The sequence below is a fragment of the Scardinius erythrophthalmus genome (assembly GCF_964197995.2).
Source record: "Scardinius erythrophthalmus genome assembly, chromosome: 16".
NCBI lineage: Eukaryota > Metazoa > Chordata > Actinopteri > Cypriniformes > Leuciscidae > Scardinius > Scardinius erythrophthalmus.
Genome location: NC_138236.1, coordinates 20,598,136 through 20,614,800, shown reverse-complemented (window position 1 = coordinate 20,614,800; position 16,665 = coordinate 20,598,136).

The window sequence follows — 16,665 nt, the reverse complement described above, 5'->3', positions numbered from 1 at the left end:
CCCTGAGACTATGTTCACAGAACCTGTAAATTACTCGTGCCCCTGCCAGGTCCAAAACCACCTGCCAAAACAGATACATTAGCTTTTCGTAGTTTACTGTAGAGCCTTAAAACAAGTGCAAGGTGAAAACAGTCACATGCACAGGCCATATCAAGATTAGCTACAACTCAAGTGGACGGCTAAAATAAAAGGCTCCCTCAGTCTGACAACCAAAATTGTGAAAGAATTTAATTTCCAGCGAGAAAAAGTACAGTGGAGGCTGTGGTGGGATGTTGATTTTGTTCCATCAGTGAGGTCTCAGGCTTTTCTCTTGATGGTTAATCAATGAGACAGATTACTTTGGGTCAAAAATGGAAGCTAGGTGAGCAACCATTGGACTCTCTGTCCAACTAAGAAAGTCAGCTTTTGATTTAGCCATTAGATTCCACTGTTGAACTTATAATCTCTGTTCCAAAACCTAGTGTGTTTCCCCAGGCAGCTCCTTTCTATAGCATCTAAATCTTAAATGGGATTGCCTTCTCCACAAAGAATACATGTAATGTGGACTTAGAATGTAGGGTGACATAAGAATGTTTATGACAAAGAAAAGCAAGATATACACTATATAACTGTTACAAAGTTGGAATATATATATAACGGTTAGTTCCAATCCTTGATTCTGATTGGTCAATAGCTGTGTTTTATTCACGATAATGAATAAAACACAGTTACTATGTACTATGCGTCACTACACAACACCCCTAGCAACCACTCTTAGCAACTTAAACATATGTTTGATCTCATTGATGTTAATTAAAGAGGTCATATAATGTCATTTTTGTACAAGCTAATATGATTCTTTAGGGTCTAAATTAAAAGTTTGTAATATACTTTAATTAAAAATTCTCATTAGTATTGTAAGAAAACACTAATTTTACCTGGTCAAAAACAGCTCTGTTTTCAGCACGCCGTTTAAGTGCATGTGTCTTTAAATGATAATGAGCTTTGCTCACCCCGCCCCTCTGTTCTGTGCATACACCATTTGTAACACAATAACACAATAAACACATATGATTTCTGAAGGATCATAAGACACCAAAGACTGGAGTACTTGCTGATGAAAATTCAGCTTTGCATCACAAAAATAAATTACATTTTAAAATATATTAAAAAAGAGAACCATTTTTTAAAATTGTAATACTATTTCATAATATTACTGTTTTTTTTTTAACTGCAGGCTTGATTAGCATAAGAGACTTCTGTCAAAAACATTAAAAATAGTAATGTTTCCAAACTTTTGACTGGTACTCAGTCAAAAGAGTATATATATATATATATATATATATATATATATATATATATATATATATATATATATATATATATATTGTTACAAGCCTGGCTCAAAGCCAACAACAGAGTAGGGAAAGACCACACGCAGAATAGCAATAGATATTAGATTTATTAAATAAAGAGAATTTTAACAAAAAAGATTTTATACAGTCAGTAATGAAGTTGACTTTGAAAATAACAGTGTATGCAATCAGTATAATGCGGTGTAATGAATAAATTAAACAAAAATCCTAAACGGTGCGGGAGAGACGGAACAGCGGCGGCGGATCCTCCCTGGTCTCATCTGAAGCGTTTTTAAAGACCTAGACCAGGAACTGATTAGCACAACTCCAAACACCTGCGCCCAGCTCACCTGTAGGAGACAGACGCAGACAGGAGGAGGAGCAGACAGGAGGAGGAGCACAATATATATATATATATATATATTTTTTTTTTTTTTTAACGGCACTCAAGATGGGTTTGGTGCACACAGGGATAAAAAGTATCATGTGTGTACAATTAAATATACTGCTCTGTTGGATCTTTAATGTTGTGGGCCTATTTTCTTTTGAGACCTGGGGTCTCATTTATAAAACTGTGCGTAGGATCCTTACTAGAATTGTGCGTGCGCCGAAAGCCAAAATGGCGTACGCAAAAAAAATATTATAAAACCGTGCGTCCGGCAGAACCTGCGCTAATTTCCCTTTATAAATCCCCGTCAGCGGAAGATTGTGCGTACATGCGTCTCCTCCCCGAAATAACCATATATGGAGCTTACAACACCTATTTTTACTAGGCATATCCTCATCTGCATATCATTTGCATATGCATATTCAGATAGGTCTGACTGCAGAACCGCAGAACCATACGTCATAGCAGTGTGAGGACGACAGCGCCAGCCTAACAGTCTGATGCCGGAACTGCATACCATACACATCCACCTTACACATACCATACCTAAACCTGTATTCATAAATCACAATTTTTGCGTCGGAAGTGGCGTACGCTTCTTTCAGGGCCTGTTTTGTGCGTACGCAACGGTTATAAACGAGGCCCCTAATATGGCCTTGCAGTCCCCTGACCTGAACCCTATTGAAAACTTTAGAGGAGAGTATATCAACATAGAGCTGGGAATCTGAAGGATCTGGAGAGATTATGCATAGAAGAGTGCTCTCTGATCTCTTGTCAGGTGTTCTCCAAACTCATCAGGCTCTAAAGGAGCAAACTTAGAGCTGTTCTTTTTAAAAGGAGGCTGCGAAAAAAAGAAAGAAAAAAGTGTGCTGTTAATTGTGGCCAACGTCTATTAAAGAAAAAACATTTTTCGGACTTTTTAGTTATGATTTATTTGTGGGGGTTTTTTGTTTTGTTTTCCTCATATTTGTCAAGGGTGCCAATAATTCTGACCACTTTATGTATCCAAGCAATAAATGTGTCTTCTTTGAAACACAATGTCAATCTGAAGTTAAACCTGCCTCCTGGTAGGTTTAATTTAAGCCTCAATTTAGTCCTGTAGTAGCTCTAGTCTTCCTCCAGGAAATCAGATTATTAAACTCTGTACTATAGACCAAGTCTAGGACTATTTAAAACCACGTCGGAGAAAGCAGATTTCTGTTAATCTCGTTTAAAGGGCCATTTTAGCCTAGGACTAGGCTTAATCTCTGTCTGGGAAACCACCCCTATATTATTTAATTATTATAATATTAGTGCAGTTGCCCTAAATATTCACCGCAAAACATATATCAAAATTAATTTTAATTCAGAAATTCAAAACATGAGAAATGTGTTATCAAATTATTGTTTATAAATTGCATTTTTAATGTATTTTTGAAGAAAAAAAATCTATCTGGACAACAAAATTAATGTCATTGATCCTTTGGCCAAATAGAGGGATCTTAGAAGGCAGCATAATTAAATCTCTTGAAACAGATTTTGCATAAGAGCATCTATGATGCCTGAGAGTTTTGGAAAATAGCTTCAATCTTTCTAAATCCTAGAAGCTTTACTGTATGATCAAGCCATTTCCAGCACCTTCTATGGCCTCCCTCCAAGTGGCTTGTCTTTTGTAGTAGGGTGAGATGGGTGAGCCTAAAACCGCAGAGATGAGAGTACCCGAGTTCACTCGCACGGTTTTCTCCTATGAAGGAGCACTGCCATTGATTTTGCAGTGTGAAGGACTAATAAAGATGGATCTTTTTCAGAGTAGGGCTGAAATGAGGGCCTACAGGTAAGAGCTGCAGACAGGCAAAGCCACTTGTCCTTAATGGAAGATTGATTTTAATTGTGACACCACCTGATTGGCCCAGTTCAAAACGAATGAAAAAAAAAAATGGAAATGAAAATCAGAGGGTGACCAATGTATTTTCTCTAAAGCAAAAGGACTTCAAAAGCATTACAATGACTCAGACAGGTATTTTTTTTCTTTTCTCTTCAACATTACGTTTTTCTTGAGGGGGTAAAAGGATATCATTACTGTCACGAAGAAAGCTTCAAAAAGGTCTGAAATAACATCTGCAGTCATTTTCTTTTTCCCTTCCAAACATTTTTTTCAGAAAAGGTTTCAGTCAAATTTTTTGCTCTCAAATCAGCAATTTATTTTATATCTCTCTGAGGTGGCACATGGAACCAAACATGTTTATTTTTCTTTTATTTAAAGTGCACCCTTGACTTCTGACTGAGGCACACTCAGACTTTAATATTAGAAGCTAAATGCACATGGCTCAACAGAGCTTGAGGTTTTATTGTACTTTCTGAATCAGATCACACTGCTCTCAGAAACCGATCAGTTGTTGAGACTCGATAAATGACTAACAATGCTTGAGCAAAGTAAGTACATTGAAAAATACATTAGGTGCCGGTAGCTAATCACACGAACACATAGAGATTCTTGGACTTTTCACTTACGAATCAGAGATCTACCATTTTCGGAGAAAATCGAAAATGTCATTTAAACAGTCTTACAGACATTTTGGAATATAATAGAAACACTGTTTTTGATTTTGTCTATTGTTGGTTTGAAACCATGTCATTTATCAACTAGTTTTATTTTGTGCACCATCCGTCTGCATTTTTCCGTTTATATATTTCAAGTGTTATTCTTGGTATTCTCATCAATCAAACCAGGAATTTGTTTTATGCTTTACTCAGCACATTGCGCCTCAGCATAGCACAACAATGCACTAGGAACTAGTAAATATGCCATTTGTAAGCAACACCATTTATCACATTTTGCATACTCACGTGCAGCAGGGCAGATGATAAACTCAGGAACACACTGGGATATAAGAAGGGCATTAAAATGCATTCCCCAGTGTCCTTAAAAATCACTGAGCAAGGAGTTTTTTTTAATCTCTTTCACACATGGACCCAAACACGCACGCACAAATACACCTGACAAGCTCTTATTCAGATCAATACAATCGATCCTGCTGCCAGTGAACCACTGAACTGGAACTGATGTCATATTTGTGATGTCGACTTTTAGGGGAGGTCATTTCATTCTTGCCATTCGCTGCAAAATATTGCACTCTGGGGGGGGGGGGGGGGCATTGGGGGTGTTGTGAACTGTGTGCAATTCTGAACAATATATAACTAAAATGAATCTTTAGGAGCTTGAAGAACAAACTACACTAAACTCCATTCAGTGAAGATCCAATGATCCTCTCTTCACTGCTGCCAAATACAGCTCTGCTAGAAATCTCTAACATTACAATAAAGCTGCTTTTTCATCCTCGCTGTCGAACCCTCCTCATGTCTTACTGTGCAACAATCATAGTTTTATTTCCTTGCTTGGCCTTTCCAGTTTCACTGAATATTACTTTGCAGGTGGTTCTCCAAACAAGCAGAAATAAATCTGGGGCTTATTTTGAGGGATATTCTCACAGAATCTGATAGTTTCGTTTTGGCAAAATTACATAGACATGTATCGGTCCAGACAGGGCCTCATTGTATTTGTGAAATCCCGCTTTGTTGTTCATTCCAAGTAAGCTACGGTATCATTTTCATTCATCTTTTCAATCTGTAAAGAAGCTGATAAGACCAGCATGATCTTTCTGTGGTATCATATAATGGTGTGAACGTATGAAGTAATGCGACATAACTAATAAGAATTGGCAGGTTATTACTGGAGATGAATGAGGATATTACAGAGCTGCTTCTTACTGTTAACAAATCTGCGGATGTTTATTGCTGACCGTTCCATTTTAGTGCAGTGTAAACTCTCATAATGCTTTTGGACACCTGTGCCTGTCCCAATACTTGTAGCCCAGACAGAAGTAACAATAGTCCACTTATATGGCAACAGTACTGGTTGATGTCAAAGCAGCAGCTGCCTGGTGCATTCGGACACTGGATAGGAGACAGTAATGTCAATTCAGCATCAAAATATTAAAAAAGCCATAAAACATGCACATAGGTGCACCAGCAACCAAAGATGGAAATACACCTTCAAGTAAAGTTGAATAGAGTTTGGCTAAAAGTGTTTTTTGCTCTCAATAAGCAGGAGTACAACAGCAGGACAAAAGGACATGCTATTCTGTTAGAGCAGAGACACATCCATTATGTCAAAAAGGATTTGCTAAACCTGACGAGAACAGTCACACGCTGAGGAGATTACATAACACCTCTAGTTTTCAGTTTCAAATGTAATGCTGAAAGGATAGTTCACCCCTAAACAAAAGTTCTATCATTATGTACTCACCCACAAACATATACGATGGGTTTTTTTGTGGAAGAATAACCTGTTAACGCTTCTCAAGATATTTGAATAGTGTATTGGTCACTCTTGTGATTGGTGGGTCTGCGCGTTCATGAGAAAGTATGATGGAGGAGAAGCGTAAGCTTAGGTGAGATTAGACACCTCTTGCGGCTCAAACAAATAGGACTGGGCAACAAACGCAAGCTCCTCTGACATTTCTCTTTAAAAATTCTCATTTTAGACGTATAATTCGTGAGCGGTGTTTTGTTTCGCTCTATCCTCTGCGCTTCCGTGTTCGTTATGTGTTGGGTCAGAGGTCACTCTTACGCCGGAACTAGACTCACGTATGGCTGTAACAGGAAGCCAGTGATTCTAGTTTATAAAGTCAGAAATATGGATATTTTTCTTACAAAAACGCTTCACCTAAAGGTCCTTGCACACTGAATCCGAGATTTTCGTATGCGTTTTTTCGTATCCGTCATTCTGTGGCTCTAAACTGTCAAAACACCATTCAAATGCTTGTTACAGATGCGAAAAACGCAGAAAATCGAACCCGATCCGATTTTTTTTGATAGGCAAAAGTTTCGGAGGCAGTGTGCAAGTGTGATTGACATAACGTGAGGTTGGATTTATTTTTAACGTGCGAAAATTTCAGATGCAAATTTCGTACTCAGTATGCATGGGCCTTAAGAAGGCCTTTTTTAACCCCCTGGAGCCGTATGGATTACTTTTATGATGAATGGATGTAAACCTAAGTTACTATTCACTCCCATTATAAAGCTTGGAAGAGCTATAATATAATTTTAATATAATTCCGATTGTGTTTGGCTAAATATAAAAAGTCATGTACACCTAGGATGGCTTGAGGGTGAGAAATGATGGGATAATTTTCATTTTTGGGTGAACTTCAATTCAGATTCTGCAACACTTTGCAACAATCTGGATCCCAAATGTGAACGAGAAGCTCAAATAGGCCTATTACATGCCTGCCCACAAAAACCCATAAATGCACTCCATTTACTCAGAAGAGGATATTCAGGCCCGCAGAGCACTGTAGGAAGTGTATATTGTGGGAGTGTGTGGTGATGTTATTCATAGTTCACTGGGCTGTTTAAGGGCACATCCCTATTCAGTTTCAGGTGATGGAGGGAGTCGGATCGTCCGAATCCACACACAACGAAGGTTACACAAGAGAAAACAAAAACAAATGAGTGGAACTTTATCTAATGGGCAGTGACAGAGTGAGGTGGGCGTCACAGCAATAAAAGGCTCATATTGTCTGCAAAGCAAAAAACATGTACGATCACTTCAAGCGTACCATTACATGACCGGCAAAACAAACAAGCTTAAAGCCTTTTAAGCCTAAACAACTGTTACAGATTCATTCCAAATGCTCACTCATGCACACACTCACACAGCAAGAATAAAAATACTCACAGAATGAAGCAGACCTTGTCAGGAACAGGGTGCCATGGATTGCCGTGGTAACAAGTGAACGCAGTCCTCCGGGGAATCGCAACACGTCTTCTAGGATGACAGGTTGAAAGTCACAGAAATGGAGTGGTGTGGAGAGTCTCAAAGGAGAAGGTATTCCAGCTAGAAATGATCCATCTGAGAGCCCTTCACAAGCTGTGATTCTTATAATAATCCATTTCGATGGGACAAAAGTAGTTTTTTTTTTGTTTGTTTTTTTACAAAGCTCAAGCACTCAGAGGAAAAGGAACATCCCCAATGGGCATCAAAAATATGGTGACAAAAAAACTGAAGTGTCACTGTTACTTATTTATTTATTTTTGCTGTATCCGTCCCTCTCTCTCCCGCTGTTAATGTTGACCCTGCCAGCTCCGACACAAAAATAGGGGGGAGCGGCAATAATGGCCAATTCTCAGAATTCTGCACTCCAAGAGACAATCACACGCTCTTGCACGCATATTCGCTCACAAACCCACTCTCCTGTGCACACATAACGGCTTCAGCTCTCCTCCGACGTCTAGCTGCCTCTTCCTGTCAGCTCTCCGCACAAACCCTCATCCATTGCCTCACAGGCCTTCTGAGTCTCACATACACGCACATAAACACTTGAACTCAAACACTCCAAGACCAGTCAGCACTTTTACCCTGCTTTCCTGTGCAGCCTCACTCTAACTTACACGTTATTGCTTTTAGTTTCACAGAGAATCGTTCTTCTGGCCCACCTGCCACATTTGATGAAGGGAGCATTGGCTTGAGCAAAGAAACTAGAATAGATTAAAAACATATGGTGAAAGATATCAAGTCTGAGAGCAAAAATCCTCCAGAATAAGTTAAGCTGAAGTCTCTGAGAGGATGAAATGATTAAGGAGCCCAGCACTCGGGTGGAGATTTGGAGAGCGGCTCACACTCTGTTCTCCCACACCCTCATCAATCCAGCTATCCCTCCAATTCCCACGGCTCCTCTCGTCAGGAGGTCAGGAATGAGCTGTGGCACACCAGACACTCCCTCTCTCTCCTGCGAATGGCACCTCTAGGACGGAGGCGGGTCGAGTTGGCTGCTCCGAGGTCCGTGGAAGCAAACAGACTAGAGCCGCAGCTGACGCCGGGGAGAGGAGGAGCGTCACATCTGTCGCCACGCTGACAATTTCCTCATCAGCTCATCAGAGTCTTGTGGCCTTGCGTTGCTTAAGAGCTGAGGAAAAACAGCGAGAAATGTTCCCGATCAATTATTCATTATGCTGTAGTACAGACGGCAACCTTCAATGCTGATATGACTACTACGAGAGAGTTTTGAAATACCATACCGATTTTTCTGAATTAAAACTACAATTTCATTATAGTACTTACTGGCTCCACACTTACAGTTGTAATTCAGTTACACCACACATTTATATTACAGTATACCAGTGTCAATACAATTCATGTAATGTTATTGAATGGATGTGCTCATATGCGACAAGACCATTACATTGCAATCAATATCCAATCAAAACAGCCTCATTATCACACAATAAAACCAGTGAAGTAGTGTATCATGACTTTACTGACACTAGCTACTACTAATAAAGTCAGGGATAGTCAGTCATAACCCTATTTACATCCTTAATGCATGTGCAGCCTGCTCTTGTTATGAAAGATTCATTGGTGCGCATTATTCAAAATCAAAGAAGTAGTCTTAAATAAGTAATAAGTTGACTTGTAAATCTTTAATTAAAAACAAACATCTTTTCTTTGCTGTTGGCCATCAGATATGTTAATCAATACCCAAATAACTACTTAGACATTGTTTTGAACTAGAATTCAGGTTTGACTCAATTCTAGCGTCCGACTTGCAGTTCATGATCCAATCATTTGCTGTTGGATCAAATTAATTGCAAAATCTTTTTTGTATCATGTTTTACTCAAAGTAATATTAGAAACTAAAAATGTGTAGTGAATGGGCTTTCACTAAAGAAATGTTAATAATAAACAAACATGCAACAGACTAAGGATTTGTATCAGATTTGAGTGGACTTGGGCATGGGTTCCCTGACTGACTAATTGCAGGTGGTCATGTCACATAACAGCCTAATCAGAGCGACAAACTCTCTTGTGAGACGGACTGTTCTATAAATATGAAAAGAGCATGTATTTAAAGGTGGATCCCAGACGTGGAGCTGTTCTATCCAGATTCTTATTTCCATACAATTCTCCATGTCATGATTTGATTATGAGGGTGCCTCTCTCATCAGCTGGACTGATATGAAGGGGAGGAGGGGGAGAGGAAAGGGGTGAAGGGAGAGAGAGAGAAAAAAAGAGTGATGAGAGATGGGAGAGGAAGCGAAATGGACGGTGGCAGAGTGAGAATGAGACGTTAAAAAAGGACTGCATTAAAAAGATGTGCTCAGTTAGAGAAAAAAATAGGACAGGAGCGGTTGCAGAGAGGTGTAGAGACAAAGAAGAAGAGACAGACAGAGACAGAGGGACAGTGAGACAAGTGTAGAGACAGAATAAGAGAATAACTAATGGGGAGGTCAGTTATGCAGCTCTTGCAGCAAAATTCATATCTGAGCAGTACACCCTCAGAAACCAATTACAGTTTTAACCCTTAAAGGGCAGGAACAAAGAAAAAAATGATATTTTTCTAAATATTATGACTTAAATAATGTGATTTCACATTTTTCTTCAATATACATAACTATATATATATATATAATATAAAGATTAAAATATGTCAGCATTGTTTTGTCTCAAGATGCAGACAAGTAATGTTTTTTTCTAAGGCACGTATATAAAAGCTACTTAAATGTGAAACCAGGCCATAGAGTTTTAAGGTGCAGTCACATTAGCAAAACTTTGCAGGCAAAAAGGCCCATTGTCTATTGTCAAGAGTGTAGTGATGTAGTATGAAACATGTCACACAGAAGTCAACTACACACCAAGCAGTTTTCTGTTGGTCAATGCGACGAATCCACGTGACCAACTAGACGAAATCTACAAAAAATCTTTTAACCTCACATAAAATTCCCGTTCTTGTGGGTTCCTATTGAAAACTGGATTTTGCTATTGAAAACCAACTGAACAACAGTAAATGTGACCGCAACTTTATTGTTGGGATCTTTTGACTTGGCTAGGAAGCAGCCACCTAGCAAACGCAGAGCAACACAATTTTTTAAAATCTAGTTTTTAAATCACCATTTATTGGCACTTTATTTTTTCTGCTTTGTATTTTATTGATGCTCTAGCTTAAATTACACAATTCCGCTGAATTAAATTACACAATTTAAATTGACAGTTGAAACCAAAAAACTCAAGAAAGAATAATAGAAGTGGAGAGGCAGAAAGAGTGAAGGGAAGTGAGAGGGCATCTCTGTGAAAGGTTTCAGTCTTGACATTGGTGTCACTCTTGCTTATCACACGCCACTCTCAGGAGCGACTTACTCAAATATGCCTCTTTTCTGTTCCATTTCATCCCTTCCTCCTATTGCTTGGGCCATCCATCCCCTCAGTCCCCCTGCTCTCTCACTCAGACAAGTCCTTCTTTATACTCACACACCTATACGCAAAGGGCTGAAGGCCTGCTTACTCACAAACCCTGTAAAACAGTTAATAAGGCTAGAAGGGGTGAAATGCAGGGGAAGATGGACACTAAAATATGACCAGGCCTGAACTGTGACCTTTTAAAGCTCTCTGAAATGCTACTGATCAATACACAACCATCCACACACAAATAATCCTATGGGAGCATTTAGCATGTTAGCACACTGTCACTTGTGTGAGAGTGAGGAGGTGAGATCTGGTGCGTGTGTGTGTGTGTGTGAGTGTATCAGGTTGGAAGACACAGAGACAAAAGGGTAGAAATCTGGATCGATGTAATGTGAGAAATCCACATCTGAGGCACCAGGCAAGAGCTGCCATGTTCTCTTCACACACACACAGAAGTGCAAAAAATGTGAAAAAGAGCGCATGAGTGAGCTGGATCTGACGGTTAACAGTGAGCAACAGTGTCCACCACACAGATATAACAGAGAGAGACACAAGCAACAGTGCCAATGTGTGCAACAGGAAAGATTTCTGCCTTCACCCTGAATTTAAACTAAGTATGGAAAATCTCAGCAAAAAAAAAAAAAAAAAAAAAAAAATTAAGGATCCTTAACCAGATCATTGGTCCCATGTTGTAAGCATAAATAAAACTAGAGGAAAAAAAAATCCAAAAACAAAAATACTTTTTCTTTTTGGGGGGGTATTTTAAGAATAAATGTAACAATTTAGGTTTGTGCTAAAAACAAGCAAGAAAAAACCGAGGTAAGAAACAAAATGTACTTAATTCAAGACCTCAAAAATATTACCTCAAAAATAATTAGCCTATTTGAAATAAAACTGATTGATTTAAGTATGTTTAGATTACATTAAAATGTCAATGGGGCAAAGAAACCTACTTCAACATATATATTTTTCATCTTGTTTTAAGGTTGAATTATTTTCCTAGAAATCAGGCAAAACACTGATTCAGAAAATGATTATTTCCAGTGTACGAATGAGGAAAGAATCAGGATGAGAGAAGAGGAGAGAGGCAACCAATACTACCAAATTTCCTCAAAATGTGCCAACAGAAGAAGACAGCCTGCTCTCTCTGACTCAGACTAGAGGATGGAAGAAGAATAAAAAACAGGGAGATCAGGAAACAGGGGAAGAGGGGAAGAGGGGAGAAGATCTGAACGGTGCACTGAGATTTAACGAAACAGCAAATGAGAAATTTATCAAGAGTGATGCCAGAGGACATCTATGACAGGGAGATGAAGCAAAAAGAGAGGACTTCAGAGAGAGATCTAGGAGAAAAACCAGAGAGCTAAAGAGAGAGCATGAGAGGCTGTTGAAAACTCACCCCTGTGTGAGAGTGGTCCTCCTCAGGTTAACACAATCCCTGCTCTGTGGAGCCATTCTGAGCAGAGCCTGTTTGGAGCACTGCACACTGTCTACAGAATACCAATCACACGCCGGCAACACACACACACACACACACACACACACACAGTCAGTCAGTCAGTCATCGGCATGATATACTCTTTCACTCAGTGTTTTAAAAGCAAGGCACCAAAACACCATAGTTGTGCTTTATGAGCTGTGAATAATACAGTCATAATGGAATAAGCAGTGATCTGACACACACACACACACACACACACACACATACCCTCGGTGAGACACAGTTCCAATGACGACCCCAGTGATGGGGGACAACAGGCCGATCTGCTCAGGAACTGAAGATGAGAGACGATCGTGTGAAGCTCCTTCGGTGCGCCTCCTCTTTTCCTTCTGTCTTCTCACACACTCTCTTCAGCGTCGAGCATCAAGAGGCTCTGCAATGTTCCTCTTCCACCCTCTGTCCTTTTCTCCTTTGCTTTCATTTCTTTTACAAGTCCCTGACAATGTTCATAGCTGTAATTCCAAAGCACAGCAGTGCAAGCTGCATTCACTCCAAACCCCCTCCCTTCCTCATATGCGCTCTCTCTCTCTCTCTCTCTCTCAGCTCATTGTATCCCCATACCTCCTCTGCTCTCCCTCCAATCCAATCAGCTCTTACTCCTTCCTACAGCCCTTTTCTCCTTTTCTCTCTCCTCCTCTTCCTTTTTCAAAGACAAATCTCAGCCAGCATCAGTGAGATCACCATCTTCTTCAGACAAGTATTTAAATAAGTGAAGAAAAGCGTCACAAGCGTAAAACACTTGCCGTGCCTTGCAGCACAGGTAGCAGACGTCACAATGCCAACTCAGACTACACACATACAGATAGTATTTGAAAATACAGAACAGGCTGACTAACAGATACCCAACAGGTTATACATTTTCAACAATTAATTGAAAACTAGAGATTTGGCTAATAAAACATAATTGAATTATTATTCTTAAAAGATATTTATTGTATCATTTTTAATTTGAGATGTTTTAAATGCAGTTTTATTTAATTTCATTCAATACATATGTATATGCTGTAGCCTATACACATACATTTGTATATTATAGATACAATATTTCTATTAATTATATTAATGAAAATGATGTATTATGTATTTATTTCATGTATGTTATATTTATCATATATTTTTATAATAACCAATAATATATTTTATAATTCTAATTTTAATTTACCTTTATTCTTATACAAACAAAAAAGTTTAACTTGACACATACGAAAAAAAACGAAAAAAAAAACTAATTAGTTTACTGCCACGGGCACATTATTGCAATACTGACCGAAACGATGCACTTTTAATGATCTGATAAACATCGTTTGCGTGTTGTGTCTCTTTAAGGGTTGTCATATGCACCTGTTGTTAAGCAGGAGTCCCCCTCACTGCAGCCCTGTTTGTCTACACACAGGAGATTCATCCCGCCCTTTCCCTCTCTCTCTCCCCTTTTCCCTGAAACGGCTAAATATGCATTCAACAGCTGTCTCTCCACCTCTGCTCTGCTCCGCAGCCTCATCAGCACAGAATCCCCTTTTGATGCAACCCAACACTCTCCAATAAGACACAAATCTGCGCAGGGATGACGCGTTTGAAAGCCTTGTGTTCTATACCTGTAACCGGTGGGAAATCCTTGAATACATTCCTCATTTCCATAAGATTTCCTTGTTAGTCTTACAGAGACATGCAGAAACCCAAGGGTACAAGGCTGAGAGAGAGAGAGGATGGACTGAATGGGAGGGGAAGGAGACACAGAGGTGGAAAGGGAAAAGGAAGAGGAATGATGGAGTGAATTGGAAGAGGGAATGGAGGAGGGATAGGGAAAAGGAAGGAATGGGAAAAGGAAAGAGAGAGAGAGAATCGACATTCAGCCTGTGCACTGTGCCTCACTGGTGGAATAATGATTAGCTACTCAGTATTCCAGTCACACAACCTCTACAATAAATGGGGGAAAGGGGGGAGTGAGTGAGAGAGAGAGAGAGAGAGAGAGAGAGAGAGAGAGAGAGAGAGAGAGAGAGATGGATGGTATAGCGGTGTAACGAGAAGGACCGGCAGACAGAGAGCGCGTGTGAGAGAGACCGAGAGAGAAATAGAAATAGACCCGACTAGACCAGATAAGCATGACAAACCTTTCAACAGGAGGCTGTGCACACATGTAGCCATTTCAAAAACACACATGAGCATAATATGGCATTTCAAAACGCTGCCGAAGCCGGCATATGATAGCTCTCTTAGCATGCCCCCACCTCATTCATCACATTTAGCCCCTCTCTCGCTCTCAAACACACAAAGACAAAGGGTCACAATAATCCACGAGGGCCAAAGCATCATTTCCACATACAATCAAGCTCATGTGTCTCTTTTGTTAATGTCTCGGGCAGCATATACATACACTGCAGTACGGATATAGCACACACACATACACAGAGGGGCAACACACAAGAGGGAACACTCTGTCAAAGTCACAGTAGGTACAGCTACCTCAGCAAAGAGACAGATGCAGAGAGAGAGAGGACTTATATACACACCACAAAAAAAAAATGCATCATCCTCCAAATATCTTTATCATTTAAACACAAAACAAGCCTCATCGCAGCACTGTACGAGTAAAACTGCTGTAGCGGAATCAGGGTCAGGCGTTTGCGGTACCAGACACTCGTAGTCTTTACTCACTGGTGTACTGTAAGGTCAGCAGGTTCAGCTCAACACTGAATATGCAGCCTCATGGCTTGTACTCATGGACTGATATTTATAGAATTTACAAAAACAAGGATAAAGGCAGCCAAACCGGTTTTATTTTTGAAGGCTTGATTTTCTCCAGTATTGTTGTTGATAATATCAATTCAATTCAACTTCACTGCATGATTCCTAAAATTTTATTTTATATAAAACACCATAGAGTTCCTAAGAAATCTGATTAGGTAGCAAGTAAACATTAAAGGAATATTCTATAGGTACAGGTTAAGCTCATCAGAATTTGTCCATAATGCGGATTACCACAAAAAATAACAACAACTGTTCACTCATTAGCTAAACTCAAGGTTATGGTGAGGCACCTACAAAGGAAGTATATAGGCCTAGCCATTTGAAGGATTTATATTGCTATTATACTATTTGAGTTGTAAAGTTGTTCTTGTCATTTCTACGGGGGTTTGACATATGGCAAAAAGTTACACAACTTATTAACTTCCCATAAATTCTAAAAGTTTCACACTATATCATGTTAACATATTATGGTCTTGAGCAAGATTTTAAATGTTCTTTTTCACTCTAGACAATTTAGCAACAAAATTATTTATTTACTGGCCATTCAAAACTGGCCAAAACAAGAACATTGGGAATAAACCAGATTGAAATCCAGAAATCACTTAGATTTAAATATGTTTATTATTAAATCTGCTTATGAATAGCATATAAATAAAATAAAACATAAATAAAAACTAAATTCTCAATGACTTTTATAACACCATTTATTTCATTGTATTTTATTGTAATTTTAAAAACAATTTATTTGAGGTGGTGCTTCTCGTTCAGTGTGCAACCCTCTTTACTCTTTTTTTTTTTCTAATGTTGAAGGCTCCTGGTTGAAGGACATTTTTTTGGTCAATTTATGAATCATAGGAGGACAATTAATGAATCATAATCTGCCAAACTGGCTAGTGAGTGATATGCGTTGCCCACCACTGGTTGATTTTCACCCACATTTGGTGTGTTAATGGGTGTTAAATTCAAACCCATGGTCTTGAAGCTACATGAAACAGTGATAATTTTAATGTTTACGGATTGGCCTCATTCACTTCCACGTTAAGTGGCCAGATTTTAATTTATTTTATTTTTTTAGAAAAAAGGGAGAATGTGTCAAAATTAATTGTTGTGGTAATCAACATCATGCCACAAACGCTGTTGACTGAGCTTAACTTGTACTGAACCCAGAATATTCCTATTGGTTCTATAATAACATCCATCATAGCCCTTTCTGCATGGTTCAAAAGCAACTGTGTTATTATCAACTATGTTGTTAACAGAAGGTAGATTCAATCAAAAGCATTTTGCATAAATCGATTATCTTATTTATTTGTCCCCCAAAGCAGTTCAATGCCAAAAGAGAACAACTCCTGGTGCATCTTAAATTGGCAAATTGCACATTTACATGAAGGTCACGCAATAATTGCTAGACAAAGTCTGTAAATTAATGAGCTGGGGAAGATATCTATCAAATAGTTATTTGGGAATTCAGTGCAGG